Genomic DNA, 19,305 nt, shown 5'->3' on the forward strand with positions numbered 1-19,305 from the left:
CTTTTAAATTTTATAATTCAACCTAATATGTTTTATATATCATTTTAAAGAGGAGATCTTAAACTTTAACTTGATATAAAAATCGTTTCTTATTTTACATAAATAAACCTGCAGTGAATTTTTAAATTTTGCCTCTAATTTTAATGTTTTGAAATCTTATTAAAGTTTTTTCTAAAAATTTTTATAACACAACCGAATATGTTTTATATATCATTTTAAAGAGGAGAAATTAAGCTTTAATTTGATATCAAAATCGTTTTATAATTCACATAAATCATCCTTCACGGTTTTTTTTATATTTTAGCATTAATTTTGACGCTTCGAAATGATATCAAATCTTATTACGGCTTTTTCTTTTAAATTTTATAATTCAACCTAATATGTTTTATATATCATTTTAAAGAGGAGATCTTAAACTTTAACTTGATATAAAAATCGTTTCTTATTTTACATAAATAAACCTGCAGTGAATTTTTAAATTTTGCCTCTAATTTTAATGTTTTGAAATCTTATTAAAGTTTTTTCTAAAAATTTTTATAACACAACCGAATATGTTTTATATATCATTTTAAAGAGGAGAAATTAAGCTTTAATTTGATATCAAAATCGTTTTATAATTCACATAAATCATCCTTCACGGTTTTTTTTATATTTTAGCATTAATTTTGACGCTTCGAAATGATATCAAATCTTATTACGGTTTTTTCTTTTAAATTTTATAATTCAACCTAATATGTTTTATATATCATTTTAAAGAGGAGATCTTAAACTTTAACTTGATATAAAAGTCGTTTCTTATTTTGCATAAATAAACCTACAGTGAATTTTTTAATTTTACCTCTAATTTATGTGTTTTGAAAACTTATTGAATTTTTTTCTAAAAATTTTTATAATACAGCATATATGTTTTATATATCATTTTAAAGAGGAGAAATTAAACTTTAATTTGATATCAAAATCGTTTTATAATTCGCATAAATCATCCTTCACGTTTTTTTTTATATTTTAGCATTAATTTTGACGTTTCGAAATGATAACAAATCTTATTACGGGTTTTTCTTTTAAATTTTATAATTCAACCTAATATGTTTTATATATCATTTTAAAGAGGAGATCTTATACTTTAATTTGATATAAAAATCGTTTCTTATTTTACATAAATAAACCTGAAGTGAATTTTTAAATTTTCCCTCTAATTTTGATGTTTTGAAATCTTATTGAAGGTTTTTCTAAAAATTTTTATAATACAACCATATATGTTTTATATATCATTTTAAAGAGGAGAAATTAAACTTTAATTTGATATCAAAATCGTTTTATAATTCACATAAATCATCCTTCACGATTTTTTTTTATATTTTAGCATTAATTTTGTCGCTTCGAAATGATAATAAATCTTATTACGGTTTTTTCTTTTAAATTTTATAATTCAACCTAATATGTTTTATATATCATTTTAAAGAGGAGATCTTATACTTTAATTTGATATAAAAGTCGTTTCTTATTTTCCGTAAATAAACCTGAAGTGAATTTTTAAATTTTCCCTCTAATTTTGATGTTTTGAAAACTTATTGAAGTTTTTTATAAAAATTTTTATAATACAACTATATATGTTTTATACATCATTTTAAAGAGGAAAAATTAAACTTTAATTTGATACCAAAATCGTTTTATAATTCACATAAACCATGCTTCACGGTTTTTTTTTATATTTTAGCATTAATTTTGACGCTTCGAAATGATAATAAATCTTATTACGGTTTTTTCTTTTAAATTTTATAATTCAACCTAATATGTTTTATATATCATTTTAAAGAGGAGATCTTATACTTTAACTTGATATAAAAGTCGCTTCTTATTTTGCATAAATAAACCTACAGTGAATTTTTTAATTTTACCTCTAATTTATATGTTTTGAAAACTTATTGAATTTTTTTCCAAAAATTTTTATAATACAACCGAATATGTTTTATATATCATTTTAAAAAGGAGAAATTAAGCTTTAATTTGATATCAAAATCGTTTTATAATTCACATAAATCATCCTTCACGATTTTTTTTTATATTTTAGCATTAATTTTGACGCTTCGAAATGATAACAAATCTTATTATGGTTTTTTCTTTTAAATTTTATAATTCAACCTAATATGTTTTATATATCATTTTAAAGAGGAGAAATTAAACTTTAATTTGATATGAAAATCGTTTTATAATTCACATAAATCATCCTTCACGATTTTTTTTATATTTTAGCATTAATTTTGACGCTTCGAAATGATATCAAAACTTATTACGGTTTTTTCTTTTAAATTTTATAATTCAACCTAATATGTTTTATATATCATTTTAAAGAGGAGATCTTAAACTTTAACTTGATATAAAAGTCGTTTCTTATTTTGCATAAATAAACCTACAGTAAATTTTTAAATTTTTCCTCTAATTTATATGTTTTGAAAACTTATTGAATTTTTTTCAAAAAATTTTTATAATACAACCGAATATGTTTTATATATCATTTTAAAGAGGACAAATTAAGCTTTAATTTGATATCAAAATCGTTTTATAATTCGCAAAAATCATCCTTCACTATTTTTTTTTTATATTTTAGCATTAATTTTGACGTTTCGAAATGATATCAAACCTTATTACGTTTTTTCTTTTAAATTTTATAATTCAACCTAATATGTTTTATATATCATTTTAAAGAAGAGATCTTATACTTTAATTTGATATAAAAGTCGTTTCTTATTTTGCATAAATAAACCTACTGTGAATTTTTTAATTTTGCCTCTAATTTTGATGTTTTGAAATCTTATTAAAGTTTTTTCTAAACATTTTTATAATACAACCATATATGTATTATATATCATTTTAAAGAGGAGAAATTAAACTTTAATTTGATATCAAAATCGTTTTATAATTCACATAAATCATCCTTCACGATTTTTTTTTATATTTTAGCATTAATTTTGACGCTTCGAAATGATATCAAATCTTATTACGTTTTTTCTTTTAAATTTTATAATTCAACCTAATATGTTTTATATATCATTTTAAAGAGGAGATCTTATACTTTAACTTGATATAAAAATCGTTTCTTATTTTACATAAATAAGCCTACAGTGAATTTTTTAATTTTGCCTCTAATTTTGATGCTTTGAAATCTTATTAAAGTTTTTTCTAAAAATTTTTAGAATACAACCATAAATGTTTTATATATCATTTTAAAGAGGAGAAATTAAACTTTAATTTGATATCAAAATCGTTTTATAATTCGCATAAATCATCCTTCACGATTTTTTTTTATATTTTAGCATTAATTTTGACGCTTCGAAATGATAACAAATCTTATTACATTTTTTTCTTTTAAATTTGATAATTCAACCTAATATGTTTTATATATCATTTTAAAGATGACATCTTAAGCTTTAACTTAATATAAAAGTCGTTTCTTATTTTACATAAATAGACCTGCAATGAATTTTTAAATTTTGCCTCTAATTTTGATGTGTGTAATCTTATTGAAGTTTTTTCTAAAATTTTTTATAATTAAATCTAACATGTGTTACACATCGTTGAAAAGAGGAGAAATTTAGCTTTCATTTGGTAGCAACCTCGTTTTAAAATTCACATAAATCATCTTTCAGTGAACGTTTAAATTCAACCCAAACTTTTATGACTTTATAAAATTAACAATTTTTACAATCATATTTAAAAAATCGAATTCTTAAGATATTTTTATGAAACATTTACAATTTATAGACTAAAGTGTGTACTTTCTGATGAACAAAATCGCGTTTGAAAATCTCGATCAGTTTTAGAGATAACAACTTTTAAATTCAATCCAAATTTTTTTGACTTTATTAAATTTAAAAAATCGTGAAAAATCGAATTCTTAAGATATCGTGATGAAACATTTACCATTTATAGATTAAAGTATGCACTCTTTTATAAACACAACCTTATTTGAAAATCTCTATTCGTTTTTGAAATAATACGTTTTAATCTCAAACCGAGTTTTGTATCATTATTATTGTCACAATTTATTTCTCAAAAACTAAAAGTGATATCACAAAATAGGTTGCTTCATTAAAAAGTAGACACTTTAATTAAAAAGTGGGGAATATTTCATAAATATAATCAAAGAAATTGATTTTATATCGATTTTTTAAAGTTACTCGATTAATAAGGTTGATATCAAAAATTTTTAACATTTTCAAAGATGTTTTTCTCAAAAACTATAAGTGATGTTACAAAATGGTTTATTTCATTGAAAAGTAGATGCTTTAATTATTAAGTGGTGAATATTTCATAAAGATGATCCAAGAAATTGATTTTATATCGATTTTTAAAGTTACTCGATTAATAAAGAAAAATGGTGATAACTTTAAAATTTTTTTTCTCAAAAACTAAAAGTGATATTACAAAATGGCTTGTTTCATTAAAAAATAGACACTTTAATTAATAAGTGGTGAATATTTCATAAACATAATTCAAAAAATTGATTTTATATCGATTTTTAAAGTTACTCGATTAATATAAAGAATTAGTGACAACTTAAAATTTTTTTTTCTCAAAAACTAAAAGTGATATTACAAAATGGTTTTTTTCAGTGAAAAATAGACACTTTAATTAATAAGTGGTGAATATATCATAAAAATAATTCAGGAAATTGATTTTATACCGATTTTTAAAGTTACTCGATTAATATAAAAAATTAGTGACATCTTTAAAATTGTTTTTCTCAAAAACTAAAAGTGATATCATAAAATAGTTTTGTCCATTGAAAAATAGACACTTTAATTAATAAGTGGTGAATATTTCATAAAGATAATCCAATAAATTGATTTTATACCGATTTTTAAAGATACTCGATTAATAAGGTTGATATCAAAAATTAGTTACATGTTTAAAATTTTTTTTTAAAAAACTAAAAGTGATATTATAAAATTGGTTGTTGCTGTGAAAAATAGACACTTTAATTAATAAGTGGTGAATATTTCATAAAGATAATCCAATAAATTGATTTTATACCGATTTTTAAAGTTACTCGATTAATATCGTTGATACCAAAAATTAGTGACATCTTCAAACATTTTTTTCTCAAAAACTAAAAGTGATATTACAAAACGGGTTACTTCATTGAAAAATAGACACTTTAATTAATAAGTGGTGAATATTTCATAAATATAATTCAAGAAATTGATTTTATACCGATTTTTAAAGTTACTCGATTAATAAGGTTGATATCAAAAATTAGTTACATGTTTAAAAATTTTTTTCTCAAAAACTAAAAGTGATATAAAAAAATGGGTTGTTGCAGTGAAAAATAGACACTTTAATTAATAAGTGGTGAATGTTTCATAAAGATAATCCAATAAATTGATTTTATACCGATTTTTAAAGTTACTCGATTAATAAGGTTGATATCAAAAATTAGTTACATGTTTAAAAATTTTTATCTCAAAAACTAAAAGTGATATTACAAAATGAGTTTTTGCAGTGAAAAATAGACACTTTAATTAATAAGTGGTGAATATTTCATAAAGATAATCGAATAAATTGATTTTATACCGATTTTTTAATATAAAAAATTAGTGACATCTTCAAAAATTTTTTTATTAAAAGTGATATTACAAAATGGTTTATTTCGAAAAAATCAATTTTTAATGAATTTTTAAAGAATATTGTGTTTTTTGAAAATTTCAACTCGCTCATTTATCCATAATTAACATAAACAATTAAAAAAAAATGTTAAAAATCTAAATTATTATCGTTATCTTTCGTTTTTTCTTTTTAATGACCATTAAAAAAAATCAAATAAATTTTTTTCGATATATTTATATATATTTATGTATAATACTATATGTATGTACATAATAGAATATCTTTCTGGTTTCGATTTCGCGTCCGGTGGAGGGCACTCACATCCGAGTCGAGTGGCTATTTTTACGGTCAACTTTCTTGTTTTAAACACCGCAGACTCCTCTCTTTCTCTCATCGTTCCCCATCAACTCTAACCTATAACATAAGGAATATTTTCGTGTACAATCCGAGATTAATAAGAAAATAAAAAAATTTAGTTGGTTAATAACAAAGAGGAAGGAAATAAAAGGAATTTAGAAGGCGAATATAAAACTTTCTAATGTTTAATTTTTGTTTTTTTCTTTTTTTTTTTTTTCAATTTTTTTGTTAAGAAACAAAATCGAATCGAATCACAAAACGCGCGCGCGACGCGAGAGAAGTAGTATTTCACCGGGCCGTGTAGAGTCGCAACCGCCCCCCTTCCACCGCCTCGCCGTGTCTCTCTCTTAATTCTTCCCCCCTTTTCCAGGGCCGGCCGGGCTGCTTATTGTAAGCGAGATTAAAGTCTATTTTTGCGGACCGTACAACATTTTCAGCGTTAAGATAGGTTATGGCCGCGCAGCGGACCAGCTCGTTAGCCGTGGGGGGAAAGCGAATGCGACGCCAATGACTCAGTCTGGCCGACTCCGGGTTAACATACTTTGAAAAACAGGCCCGTTTCGAAAACAAATAAAAATAAAAAAGTAAAAGGATAAGGATAGCCTCAGAGTAACAACCAACGTGGTGCTCTGGCTAAGAGAGACCCGCCGCCGAGGCACTGCCGCGGCTACACACAGCAGTATCTCTCCGTCTTTTTCTTTCATTTTTTACGTTTGTTTATTTTTTTTTTGCCATTTTCCCCCCGCACACCTTCAGCGCCTTCGCCTCAAGCGGCGAGCCTGAATCAGCATACGCGAAGAAATCTCTCTTTTCTCATTCTCTCGAACGAATATCTCTAATTCTCTGACACACTTATTATATTAAAATCGTTATTTCTTTAAATTCAACCTCAATTGAGTTCAATTTCGGCACCAAACTCTATAATTTTCGATTACCTCTATTTCTTTGTGCGCGCCATGCTCGATAAACAAGATAAATATATATTTAATTCGTACGTCGTGGAAGTTGGGAGTTGTTCAAATGAAAGAAGGCCACCATTTTTATTTTTTTTTAAATCCTCAATTCGTACACGATGATGGTGATGATGGTGGTAGGAAGGAAGTTCACGGTTGAGGAAACCGCGAAAAAGTAGGGAAGAAACGTTTGATTTGGATTGGGCGATTTTTTCCTGCTCGAAAAACTTAACGAACCAAAAAGAAGCATAAGAATATTGCGTCGGGATTTTTTCTCTCATCCTTGAGATAAAAAGGATCACTAACCTACGACAACGAATAATACAGAGATGACTTTGTTTAACGATAAGAAGACAACGTCCCAGTTTTTTTTATCTATCGGAAATAGACCTCAAGGAAAAAAGATAAAAAATAAAAATATATATATATTACATACAAAAAAAAAATCAAAAAAAGTTAGATTTAAGAGTAATTACTTCGAAATGGGCAATTAGCTTTTTGGATTTACGATTTCGTTGACGACTCAATCAGAGGATCCCACAAAAAGCAAATCTTTTCATTTCGAAAGGGGGGAAAATTTTTTTTTATTTCGGTTTATTATTAAAGAAGATGATGAAGATTTATAAGGCTCGAAGCCATTCATAATAAATAATATCCGAAAGATAAAAGTACACTGACCCGACAACAAACGTTAAGTGTAATCTATACGGCGATAGAAGAAAAAAACCACGATATGTGACACTGTATAATAATAATACACCAGCGACGACGACCGTTTCGTCAAGTAGAACTTCTATTGTGTTAAAGTTTACGGTTTCTTTAACTTTCTAAAAGTATTTAATGAACGAATTAAATGATCGGATTAATCAAAAAATTGTAGCTTATTTATTTATGGAAGAATTGAAAATTGTAGCTGAAGATGTCCTCTTTCGAAATCTGTATGGTGCTTAAAAAGTTTTGCGAAAAAAGTTAATTACTTTTATTGGATTGAAAAATAGTTAATTTTAAAAAAATCATAACTACGTTATTTATAAAAACGAAGAAATAATTTATGGCTCAAATTGAAGCTGAAGATGTCCTCTTTCGAAATCTGTATGATGTTTAAACAGTTTATATAAAAAAAATATTAATTACTTTTCTTAGATAATTTAATTCGATTAAAAATGAGTTAATTTAAAAAAAAATCATAACTTCCTTATTTATTAAAATGAAGACATGATTTATGGCTCAAATTGAAGCTGAAGATGTCCTTTTTCGAAATCGGTATGGTATTTAAAAAGTTTATATAAAAAAATTTTGAGAAAAAAATTATTTACTTTTGTTAAATAATTAGGGATTAGTTAAAAAATAGTTTATTTAAAAAAAGCATAACTTCTTTATTTATGAAAATTATGAAACGATTTATATCGAAAATTGAAGCTGAAAATGTCCCCTTTCGAAATCTGTATAGCATTTAAAAAGTTTATATAAAAAAGTTTTGAGAAAAAGATTAATTACTTTTGTTAGATAATTTAATGTGATTGAAAAATAGTTAATTTTCAAAAAAACACAACTTCTTGATTTGTGAAAATTATGAAACGATTTATATCGGAAATTAAAGCTGAAGATGTCCTCTTTCGAAATCTGTATGGTATTTAAAGAATTTATATGAAGAAATTTTGAGAAAAAGATTAATTACTTTTGATAGATGATTTAATGTGATTGAAAATTAGTTAATTTTCAAAAAGACACAACTTCTTTATTTGTCAAAATTATGAAACGATTTATATCGGAAATTAAAGCTGAAGATGTCCCCTTTCGAAATCTGTATGGTATTTAAAAAGTTTATATAAAAAAATTTTGAGAAAAAGATTAATAACTTTTGTTAGATAATTTAATTCGATTAAAAATGAGTTAATTTAAAAAAAATTATAACTTCGTTATTTATTAAAATCAAGACATGATTTATGGCTCAAATTGAAGCTGAAGATGTCCCTTTTCGAAATCTGTATGGTATTTAAAAAGTTTATATGAAGAAATTTTGAGATAAAAATTATTTACTTTTGTTAGATAATTAGGGATTAGTTAAAAAATAGTTTATTTAAAAAAAGCATAACTTTTTTATTTATGAAAATTATGAAACGATTCATATAGGAAATTGAAGCTGAAAATGTCCCCTTTCGAAATCTGTATGGTATTTAAAAAGTTTATATAAAAAAATTTTGAGAAAAAGATTAATTACTTTTGTTAGATAATTTAATTCGATTAAAAATGAGTTAATTTAAAAAAAATTATAACTTCGTTATTTATTAAAATGAAGACATGATTTATGGCTCAAATTGAAGCTGAAGATGTCCCTTTTCGAAATCTGTATGGTATTTAAAAAGTTTATATGAAGAAATTTTGAGAAAAAGATTAATTACTTTTGTTAGATAATTTAATTCGATTAAAAATGAGTTAATTTAAAAAAAAATTATAACTTCGTTATTTATTAAAATGAAGACATGATTTATGGCTCAAATTGAAGCTGAAGATGTCCCTTTTCGAAATCTGTATGGTATTTAAAAAGTTTATATGAAGAAATTTTGAGAAAAAGATTAATTACTTTTGTTAGATAATTTAATGTGATTGAAAAATAGTTAATTTTCAAAAAAACACAACTTCTTTATTTGTGAAACTTATGAAACGATTTATATCGGAAACTAAAGCTGAAGATGTCCTCTTTCGAAATCTGTATGATATTTAAAAATTTTATATGAAAAATTTTTGAGAAAAAACTTAATTACTTTTATTGGATAATTTAATGCAATTGAAAAATAGTTAATTTTCAAAAAATCATTACTTTTTTATTTGTGAAAATTATGAAACGATTTATATTGGAAATTAAAGCTGAAGATGTCTTCTTTAGAAATCTGAATGGTATTTAAACAGTTTATATAAAAAAATTTTGGGAAAAAGACTAATTACTTTTGTTAGATAATTTAATTCGATTAAAAATGAGTTAATTTAAAAAAAAACATAACTTTGTTATTTATAAAAATAAAGAAATGATTTATGGCTCAAATTGAAGCTGAAGATGTCCTGTTTCGAAATCTGTACGATATTTAAAAATTTTATATAAAAATGTTTTGAGAAAAAAGTTAATTACTTTTATTGGATTAAAAAATAGTTAATTTTCAAAAAATCATAACTTTTTTATTTGTGAAAATTATGAAACGATTTATATTGGAAATTAAAGCTGAAGATGTCTTCTTTAGAAATCTGTGTGGTGTTTAAACAGTTTATATAAAAAAATTTTGAGAAAAAGATTAATTACTTTTGTTAGATAATTTAATGTGATTGAAAAATAGTTAATTTTAAAAAAATCGTAACTTCGTTATTTCTTAAAATGAAGACATGATTTATGGCTCAAATTGAAGCTGAAGATGACCTTTTTCGAAATCTGTATGGTATTTAAAAAGTTAATATGAAGAAATGTTGAGAAAAAAATTAATTACTTTTATTAGATAATTTAATTCAATTAAAAATTAATTAATTTTAAAAAAATCATAACTTTGTTATTTATGGAAATAAAAAAATGATTTATGGCTCAAATTGAAGCTGAAGATGTCCTGTTTCGAAATCTGTACGATATTTCAAAATTTTATATAAAAAAGTTTTGAGAAAAAAGTTAATTACTTTTATTGGATTCAAAAATAGTTAGTTTTCAAAAAATCATAACTTTTTTATTTGTGAAAATTATGAAACGATTTATATTGGTAATTAAAGCTGAAGATGTCTTCTTTAGAAATCTGTATGGTGTTTAAACAGTTTATATAAAAAAATTTTGAGAAAAAGATTAATTACTTTTGTTAGATAATTTAATTAAATTGAAAAATAGTTAATTTTCAAAAAATCATAACTTCGTTATTTATGAAAATGAAGAAATGATTTATGGCTCAAATTAAAGCTGAGGATGTCCAGTTTCGAAATCCGTATGGTATTTAAAATTTTATATGAAAAAATTTTGAGAAAAAGATTAATTACTGTTGTTAGATAATTTAATTCGATTAAAAATGAGTTAATTTTAAAAAAATAATAACTTCGTTATTTATGAATATGGAAAAATGTTTTATGGCTCAAATTGAAGTTGAGGATGTCCTCTTTCGAAATCTGTATGGTGTGTAAAAAGTTTATACAAAAAAATTTTGAAAAAAAAATTTATAATTTTTATTACATAATGTAAATCGATTAAAAAATAGTTAATTTTCAAAAAATCATAACTTTGCTATTTATGAAAATGAAAAAATGATTTATGGCTCAAATTGAAGCTGAGGATGTCCTCTTTCGAAATTTGTGTAATATTTAATACTTTTCTATAGAAAACTTTTCAGAGAAAAAGTAATAACTTTTATTAGATAATTTTATTGAATTAAAAAATAGTTAATTTTCAAAAAATCATAACTTTTTTATTTATGAAAATGAAGAAGCGATTTATGTCTAAAATTAAAGCTGAAGATGTCCTCTTTCGAAATCTGTATGGTAGTTAAAAATTTTATATAAAAAATTTTTGAGAAAAACATTAATTGCTTGTATTGGATAATTTTATTCGATTAAAAAATAGTTAATTTTCAAAAAATCATAACTTTTTTATTTTGGAAGATGAAGGAACGGTTTATGTCTCATATCAAAGTTAAAGATGTCTTCTTTCGAAACGTATACATACAGGGTGTTCAGAAATTCGCGGATAATCTACACGTAGCGACATTCGACGACCGACTCTGAATCGAAAATCTTAATGTTAAAATGTTCTGCTATGTTGCCAAATGTGTTTTTCATGAAGATATGATAATGAAAAAATGTTAAAAACGAACTTTAAAGCTAAAGAAAATAACTTTAACAAAAGAACTAGTTTTCAAAATTCTTTTTATTCTAAATTACAGCTTATTTATCAATAGAGAGATATTATTTATCATTTGAGAACCTCATGAAGAACCTAATATTTAAATATGATGACATTAGTTAAGCAGCACTAAGGAACATTGTGTTTATGTTGCTTCATCCTGGAACTTGTATCTCAAAGTCTTTGGATGTTCCTTATTGCTTATGATTGCAGAAACAAATGTTCTTACAAGTTGCTTGTTTCCGCATTTAGCGATAAATACCATTAGGATATTTAAACATGTAAACATTTTTATTTCGGATACAGAAAATATTATACATTTACTTGGGATATACAAAAATGCAAAAGTACAAAAGTTCTTTAAATTTCCATTCTGCTATTAAATCCTTAAATTTGCCTGTACATCATCATCGCACCACATAGTATGCAAATGCTGAAACAAACACTAATCTGATGTAGACGGAAATTTCAGGTTATTACAATCCTTGTGAACTTACCTTAAGAAGCAACTTTAAGTAATCTTTAATTTGATAATTTCTTTGGTGTAATATTCATGCCGATACCTAAAGAAATCGTTTTTAACAGCTTTTAACTAAAAAAAAAAAAAACTATCAAGATTAATTAAGAAATTACCTTAATAAAAATACTTAACGATTAAATTAGCACTCAAATTTAGAAATGATCCAATTATTTGTCCCAAATGCGGAAGACGCGGAATGGAGATCGAAAGGATCTCCGGGGAAGGAAAAAGGAATTGGAAAAAGAGTAACGAGTTGCGAAAAAAAAGCGACGCGTTTGTAACGACCTGCTGAAACGCCAATACAATAAACAATCCGAACGGGCGCGTTCGCGCGCAATTAAAATTGTTTAGAACTAATTTAGCGACTTCTTTCTCGGCCGCGCCGGTGTGTCCCGGAGTCGTTATTTAAGATCGTACCAACTCAACTCCGTCCGTTTAAGGTATCTTTTCTGCGACCGTTCAGAAAAAGTTGCCCGATAAAATATCCTTCGTGCCAACGCGACTTTAATGCGGTCGTTCAAATTCTGACCGTATCCGCTAACAGCGCACAATTAGTAGCCTTCGAGATGCGCGGCTTTTAAACGTTTCTTTTATATATTTTTTTTACATTGTCTCTTATTTATGTCTTTATTTAAGATATATCTTATCTTTAAACGAAGCAAAATCAATTTATTATTAAAAAAAAAATTTATTCTTTTTATTCTTTCGGGGTTGTCTACTTAGAAGAAGAAATATAAAAATAAACGTCCTCGTGAGGCCGTGTCGGTGAATTAAGAAATAAAAATTATTTATTTCATCAATTTTGGTTATATCGTGTATATAGATCGATGCAGAATTAAAAATGACGAATTTTGATACCAAACTCGATATAGTTATCTCAAATAATCTCCGAGATATTCAAAAATTAATTTTTTAGACATTCTTTTGTTTTTTTTTTAATTTATGTCATAACTTTTTTGTTTATAAAGATAAATGATTCGAGTTTGGTATCAAAATTCACAAAATTTTCCGCTTAATCCGATAACAATATTAAATAGACACTTTTCGTTACTTTGGCGATTTTTAGCAAATAAGAAACGTCAAAATGACTTAAACATTTTTGTTAATTTTATTAATCTCAAGAATAATTTTTCATCATAACTAAATCAAATAAAAGATTTATTTTTGAACATTTTTAATGTCGGTGAATTTTTAAGAAATTAAAATTTTTTATTTCATCAATTTTGATTATATCGTGTATATAGATCGATGCAGAATTAAAAATGATGAATTTTGATACCAAACTCGATATATTTATCTCAAATCATCTTCCAGATATTTAAAAATTAATTTTTTAGTTATTCTTTTGTTTTTTTTTGATTTTATGCTATAACTTTTTTGTTTATAAAGATAAATGTGCCAAGTTTGGTATCAAAATTCACGAAATTTTCCGCTAAATCCGATAAAATTATTAAATAGACACTTTTCGTTACTTTGGCGATTTTTAGCAAATAAGAAACGTCAAAATGACTTAAACATTTTTATTAATTTTATTAATCTCAAGAATAGTTTTTCATCATAACTAAATCAAATAAAAGATTTATTTTTGAAAATTTTTAATGTCGGTGAATTTTTAAGAAATTAAAATTTTTTATTTCATCAATTTTGATTATATCGTGTATATAGATCGATGCAGAATTAAAAATGATGAATTTTAATACCAAACTCGATATATTTATCTCAAATCACCTTTGAGATATTCAAAAATTAATTTTTTAGTTATTCTTTTGTTTTTTTTTAATTTATATCATAACTTTTTTGTTTATAAAGATAAATAAGTCGAGTTTGGTATCAAAATTCACGAAATTTTCCCCTAAATCCGATAAAATTATTCAATAGACACTTTTCGTTACTTTGGCGATTTTTAACACATAAGAAACGTCAAAATGACTTAAATATATTTATTAATTTTATTAATCTCAAGAATAGTTTTTCATCATAACTAAATCAAACAAAAGATTTATTTTTGAAAATTTTTAGTGTCGGTGAATTTTTAAGAAATAAAAATTTTTTATTTCATCAATTTTAATTATATCCTGTATATAGATCGATGCAGAATTAAAAATGACGAATTTTGATACCAAACTCGATATATTTATCTCAAATCACCTTCGAGATATTCAAAAATTAATTTTTTAGTTATTCTTTTGTTTTTTTTTTAATTTATGGTATAACTTTTTTGTTTATAAAGATAAATGTGCCGAGTTTGGTATCAAAATTCACGAAATTTTCCGCTTAATACAATTTATTATTTAAAAAAAAAAATTTATGCTTTTTAATTTTTCGGGGTTGCCTACCTACTTAAGTTAGAAGAAGAAATGTAAAAATAAACGTCCTCGTGAGGCCGTTTATTAAATCGGAATTCGTCACGTATTTTTCTCGGAATCGGTGCCTATTATGCGATAGTATTTTTAAAACGCGCATTTTTTAAACGTTCGTTCACATCTTTACGCTTCTATTTATACACAAACGCGTTTTCATTCATCGATTCCGCTTCATTAATACACATTTAATCAAATCACTTTCGTTTTTTTAATCGACTCCTTACGCAATTCGTTTCATCATCAAATGTTTTGACGTAGTATCCAAAAAACTTGCCTTATCAGTTTCGTGACGTAGGCGTTGATAAAAACGGACGACGATCGTTGTCGTCGTCTTTTGTCGTCATATATAACCGCAGCCGCCCACGATTCGCCTTGGAAAAAGCGAGAGTGCATATAAAAAAGTCAATAAACTCAGGCGGCCTTGCGACTACGGCTGCTGCGATTTTTAAACTCGAGGAGAAGTTTTTTTCTTTTTTGGTTCGTTTCGTCTTCGGGTTGCTTTCGTTTTTCTTTTCCGGGGCCGAAAATATTTCTGCGTTGAGGAAGGTTATGGTTTCGAACGAAGGACGTTCGAATAAAGAAACACGCCCCACTTTTTTATTTTATATTCCGTTCGCTGAACGTTTATTATTAATGATCGTGGCCAATATTAACTTGTAAGATGTATAGGTTAGGTTGGTTTGATTTTTTTGCTTTAAAATAAGAAATATTAAAATAAATCAAGATTTTTTACTTAATAAACGTAGTGTTTTGTGTGTTTAGATCGATAGAAAATTAAAAATTATGAATTTTGATACCAAACTCGATATGTTTATCTCAAATAATCTTTGAGATATTCAAAAATTAATTTTTTAGTTATTCTTTTGTTTTTTTCTTAATTTATGTCATAACTTTTTTGTTTATAAAGATAAATGAGTCGAGTTTGGTATCAAAATTCACGAAATTTTTCGCTTAATCCGATATAAACATTAAATTGACACTTTTCGTTACTTTGGCGATTTTTAAGAAATAAGAAACGTCAAAATGTCAAACATTTTTGTTAATTTTATTAATCCCAAGAATAGTTTTTCATCATAACTAAATTAAATAAGTATTTATTTTAAAACATTTTTACTGTCAGTGAATTTTTAAGAAATAAAATTTTTTTATTTCATTAATTTTGATAATATCGTGTATATAGATCGATGCGGAATTAAAAATGATGAATTTTGATACCAAACTCGATATATTTATCTTAAAGCGTCTTCGTGAAATTCAAAGAATTCATTTTTAGTTATTCTTTTGTTTTTTTTAAATTTTATGTCATAACTTTTTTGTTTTTAAAGATAAACGGGTCGAGTTTGGTGTCAAAATTCACGAAATTTTCCGCTTAATACGATAAAATTATTAAATAGACACTTTTCGTTACTTTGGCGACTTTTAACAAATAAGAAACGTCAAAATGACTTACATATTTTTATTAATATTATCAATCTTAAGAATAGTTATTCATCATAATTAAATCAAATAAATATTTATTTTAAAAAATTATTACTGTCAGTGAATTTTTAAGAAATAAAATTTTTTTTTTCATTAATTTTGATTATATCGTGCATATAGATCGATGCGGAATTAAAAATGATGAATTTTGATACCAAACTCGATATATTTATCTTAAAGCGTCTTCGAGAAATTCAAAGAATTCATTTTTAGTTATTCTTTTGTTTTTTTTTGGTTTTATGACATCACTTTTTTGTTTATAAAGATAAATGAGCCGAGTTTGGTATCAAAATTCACGAAATTTTTCGCTTAATCCGATAAAAACATTAAATAGACACTTTTCGTTACTTTGGCGATTTTTAAGAAATACGAAACGTCAAAATGTCAAACATTTTTGTTAATTTTATTAATTTCAAGAATAATTTTTCATCATAACTAAATCAAATAAAAGATTTATTTTTGAAAATTTTTAGCGTCGGTGAATTTTTAAGAAATAAAAAATTTTTATTTCATTAATTTTGATAATATCGTGTATATAGATCGATGCGGAATTAAAAATGACGAATTTTGATACCAAACTCGATATATTTATCTTAAAGCGTCTTCGAGAAATTAAAAAAATTCCTTTTTAGTTATTCTTTTGTTTTTTTTTGAATTTTATGTCATAACTTTTTTGTTTTTAAAGATAAATGGGTCGAGTTTGGTGTCAAAATTCACGAAATTTTTCGCTTAATACGATAAAATTATTAAATAGACACTTTTCGTTACTTTGTCGATTTTTAAGAAATAAGAAACGTCAAAATGACAAATATTTTTCTTAATTTTATTAATCTCAAGAATATTTATCGTAACTATAAATAAGTTATTTTTGAAAATTTTTCGATTAGGTGAATTCTTAAGAAATTTTTTTTTTGTTTATCAATTCTCATTATTTTATATATTTAGATCGACGGGGAATAAAAAATGATGAATTTTGATACCAAACTCGATGTATTTATCTTAAACCGTCTTCGAGAAATTCAAAGAATTCATTTTTAGTAATTCTTTTGTTTTTTTTTGAATTTATGTCATAACTTTTTTGTTTTTAAAGATAAATCGGTCGTGTTTGGTATCAAAATTCGTGAAATTTTCCGCTGATTTCAAAAATGGCGAAATTTAATTAAATTTTATTATAAATTTGTTCCCAAAACTTGGGAAGAAAGTGAAATGAATTGTTTTTGTTTATTAAAAGTTAATTTTAGTGGAGATAAGGATGTAGGAATGACGATGCGTCGATGACGTTATGGTTTTAGGAAAATTATGAACTGATTAAATAGTAAACACCTTCGAACGTGTGTAAGATCGGTCCAATCGTGATTCGAGACTAGAGTCCGAGACACGATCTACATCGAGGGGGAATTCGAATAAAAAAAACGGTACCAAGTTGCATTGATATCGTTGCGAACTGACCTAATTGCAGTCGGCCAGACGAAATGAAGTACGCAAACTGAAAGATCAAACTTCGACCGCGACTTATCTGACCGGATTTCTAATAATTTTCGAATGGATATTATCAGAACCGAATAGAACTTGCTAGTAATGAGCGGGTATTTGCGTAAATCGTACCGCGGTCGGGTTCCGACACAAAATGCAAAACGTCAAAAAACAACCACATCGTCGTATTAATTATTATAAATATACGGCTGTTATTTAAATCTTGGACCAGTTCGAAATGTTCTTTCAATAAGTTTACGTTTAAGTTTTATCTCGCTTAGAAAAGAATTTTTTTCGAGTTCTTGCACAAACTATTTTGTGTCGTTTATCGTATTGTGAGATGTGTTTAAGCTTCGCGACGATTCCCAGATCGGTTTAGCGCCGTCTGGCGGCGGAAAAGCGCGTTAATCGTGTGGTGGTGGCCTCACCGCAAACCAGACCCGAACGACTCTCGTTTGTTTTACCGCTCTCTCCAATCACCAACGTGCTAACCAATCATTCTTTTGTTGTTTATCGATTTGCTTTTATTTATTTCTTGAAACAATTTTTTTTAATTTCAAAAATTTTTTTTTATTCCGCTTTTAATCATTTTTAATCAAGAAAAAAATTATGTAAATGATTTTAATTAAGTGAACGTGTTTTAATTGATAATTTTTGAATTCCACGAATTAAATAGAGCGCGAATTTTTTGGTATTAACTTTAAAAAATAATGTACGGTAGTGGAGATACCACGAATTGGACGAATACTCCCCCCGTTTACTCGACCCCCGCGGTTCATTCTTACGCCGGTTTCGACCCGGGACCGAGCACATCCTCAGGGATGCACCCGACGCCGTTTTTTCAATTCCCCACTTATCCTTCGATGCCGGTTCCGTTTGAATATCAACAGGTAATTAAAAACAAAACGCAACACGTCATCGTCATCCTTAACACACAATCCGAAACACGTTGCGATAATAATAAATTGTACGAGGGCGTGCGCAAGTTACACAAGGTCACTGTTCTCTCGGTTTGATTTTCTGATTTTCGCTTCGTTTAAGGTAATTAAGAAATCCGAGAATTTACGTTTCATTGGATAACTTTAAAAATTTCTAAAAAAATCGGATTATTAAGAATTTATTGTCAAAATTTGGTTATTTATAAAGAAAAGTATCCTTTTTTAGTGGTAAAATCCATTTTTAAAAATATCATTTAGTTCTGAAGATATCAATGTTTAAACATGGCGAAGAATTTTGCAACCTTAATGTTTCTTTGGTAACTTTAAAAATTCCTAAAAAATCGGATTCTTAAGAACTTTATCTCAAAATTTGGTCATTTATAAAGAAAACCATGATCTTTCGCCTGGTGTAATCCATTTTTAAAAATATCATTTATTTTTGAAGATATCAACTTGTAAACATGATGAAGAATTTTGCAACCTTAATGTTTCTTTGGTAACTTTAAAAATTCCTAAAAAATCGGATACTAAAGAACATGTGCTCAAAATTTGATCATTTATAAAGAAAAGCATGCTCTATTATGTGATGAAATCCGTTTTTGAAAATCTCTTGCAGTTTTGAAGATATCAAGACCTAAACACAATGATAAATTTTAGTACCCTTCCGTTTCTTGAATAACATTAAAAATTTCTGAAAAATCGGATTCTTAACAATTTCATCTCAAAATTTGTACATTTATAAAGAAAAGCATGA

General features: G+C 25.7%; 1 protein-coding gene and 1 long non-coding RNA gene across 13 annotated transcripts in view; one reads left to right on the forward strand and one right to left on the reverse strand.

Moving 5' to 3' along the window:
- Window positions 1-19,305, forward strand: part of LOC111415282 (uncharacterized) — a 210,467-nt gene that overhangs the window by 100,803 nt on the left and 90,359 nt on the right. The window lies entirely within an intron of this gene.
- Window positions 11,663-12,854, reverse strand: LOC111415283 (uncharacterized). The gene is made up of 3 exons (XR_011642226.1): window positions 12,431-12,854; window positions 12,276-12,370; window positions 11,663-12,211 (listed from the first exon to the last, which is right to left on the reverse strand). It is a non-coding gene; the product is annotated as an uncharacterized lncRNA (long non-coding RNA).

The sequence above is a fragment of the Onthophagus taurus genome, unplaced genomic scaffold (genome assembly GCF_036711975.1).
Source record: "Onthophagus taurus isolate NC unplaced genomic scaffold, IU_Otau_3.0 ScKx7SY_15, whole genome shotgun sequence".
Lineage (NCBI taxonomy): Eukaryota > Metazoa > Arthropoda > Insecta > Coleoptera > Scarabaeidae > Onthophagus > Onthophagus taurus.